This window comes from Schistocerca cancellata, chromosome 8 (genome assembly GCF_023864275.1).
Source record: "Schistocerca cancellata isolate TAMUIC-IGC-003103 chromosome 8, iqSchCanc2.1, whole genome shotgun sequence".
Lineage (NCBI taxonomy): Eukaryota > Metazoa > Arthropoda > Insecta > Orthoptera > Acrididae > Schistocerca > Schistocerca cancellata.
In genome coordinates, this window is record NC_064633.1 from 71560641 (window position 1) to 71563128 (window position 2488).

Below are 2488 nucleotides of genomic sequence, written 5' to 3' on the forward strand. Positions count from 1 at the left end.
TACTTTTCCGAATCCGACGCAAAACTGAAAATTAATTGTTACGCTCCGACCATGCTAATGGCGATGGAAAACACAAATTGCGTCGCAATTCAATACATCGTCCGCCAGTCGATATGTCTACAAGAGTCCATTGCTGCCTCGGTCACCTTATGGTCGTTCTCCTGTGAGTCTAGTTTTCTGAATCCGACACAAAACTGAAATTTAATTGTAACGTTCCAACCCTGCTAATAACGATGAAACACACAAATTGCAGCGCTATTCAATACATCGTCCTCCAGTCGACTTTTCTCCAAGTGTGTGTTGCTGCCTCGGTGCTCTTATTGTCGTTCGTCTGAGAGTCTATTTTTTCAAATCCGACGCAAAACTGAAAGTTAATTGCAACGTTAAGACTCTCGTAATGACGATGGAACACACAAATTGCATCGCAATTATAGATCGTCCTCCAGCTGAAATGTCTCCAAGGATCTATTGCTGCCTCGGTCACCTTATAGTCGTTCTCCTGTGAGTATGGTTTTTCGAATGCAACGCAAAACTGACAGTAAATTGTAACGTTCAGCCCCTCGTAATGGCGATGGAACACACAAATTGCGTCACAGTTCAATACATCGTCCTCCATCCGACTTGTCTCCAAGGGTCTATTGCTGCCTCGGTCACCTTATGGTCGTTCTCCTCTGTGTCTAGTTTTTCGAATACGACGCAAAACTGACATTCAATTGTAACGTTCCAACCCTGCTGTTGACGATGTAACTCTCAAATTGCGTCGCGATTCAATACATCGTGTTCCAGCCCACTTGTCTCTGAGGGTGTATTGTATTGCTGCCTCGGTCACCTTATAGTCGTTCTCCTGCGAGTCTAGTTTTTCGAATCCAACGCAAAACTGACATTTAATTGTAACGTTCCGACCCTGCTAATAACGATGTAAAACACAAATTGCGTCGCAATTCAATACATTGTCCTCCTGTCGCCTTGCCTACAAGGGCCTATTGCTGCCTTGGTCACCTTCTCCAGCCGAAATGTCTCCTAGGCTCTACTGCATCCTCTGTCACCTTATAGTCGTTCTCCTGTGAGTCTAGATCTTCGATTCCGACGCAAAGCTGTCAGTTAATTGTAAGGTTCCGACCCTCTTAATTACGATAGAACACTTAAATTGCGTCGCGATTCAATACACCGTCTTCTAGCCGAAATGTCTACAAGAGTCTATGCTGCCTCGGTTACCTTATGGTCGTTCTCCTGTGAGTCTAGTTTTTCGATTCCGACGCAAAACTAACATTTAATTGAAACGTTCCGACCCTGCTAATGACGATGGAAAACACAAATTGCGTCGCAATTCAATACATCTTACTCCTTTCGACTTGTCTACAAGGGTCTATTGCTGCCTCGGTCACCTTATGGTTGTTGTCCTGTGAGTCTAGTTTTTCGAATACGACGCAAAACTGACATTTAATTGTAACGTACCGACCCTGCTATTGACGATGGAAAACACAAATAGTGTAGCAATTCAATATACCGTCCTCCAGCCGACTTGTCTACAGGGGTGTATTGCTGCCTCGGTCACCTTATGGGCCTTTTCCTGTGAGTCTAGTTTTTCGATTCCGACGCAATACTGACAGTCTATTGTAACGTTCCGGCCATCTTAATGACGATGGACCACTTAAATAGCGTCGCGATTCAATACATCGTCCTCCAGTCGAAAAGTCTCCAAGGTCACCTTATCGTCGTTCTCCTGTGTATCTAGTTTTTGGAATCCCACGCAGACCTGTCGGTTAATTGTAACGTTCCGAACCTCTTAATGACGACGGAACACACAAATTGTGTCTCGATTGAATACATCGTCCTCCAGCCGACTTGTCTCCAAGCGTCTATTACTGCCTCGGTCACCTTATGGTCGTTGTTCTGTAAGTCTAGTTTTTCGAATCCGACGCAAAACTGGCTGTTAATCGTACCGTTCCTAGCCTCTTAATGTCGAAGGAGCACACAAATTGTGTCGCTATTCAATACATCGTTCTCCAGCCGACTTCTCTCGAAGGGTGTATTGCTGCCTCGGTCACCTTTTGGTCATTCTCCTGTGGGTCTAGTTGTTAAATCTGACGCAAAACTAACTATTAATTGTAACGTTTAGAGCCTTTTAATGACGATGGAACACACAAATTGCGTCGCGATTCAATACATCGTCCTCCAGCCGACTTGTCTGCAAGGGTGTATTGCTGCCTCGGTCACCTTGTGGTCGTTCTCTTGCGTATCTAGTTTTTGAATCCGACGCAAAACTGACTATTAATTGTAAAGTTCCAACCCTGCTAATGACGATGGAACACACAAATTGCGTCGCGATTCAATACATCGTCCTCCAGCCGACATGTCTCCAAGGGTCTATTACTGCCTCGGTCACCTTATGGTCGTTCTCCTGTGAGTCTAGTTTTTCGAATCCGACGCAAAAATGGCTGTTAATCGTACCGTTCCGAGCCTCTGAATGTCGATGGAACACACAAAT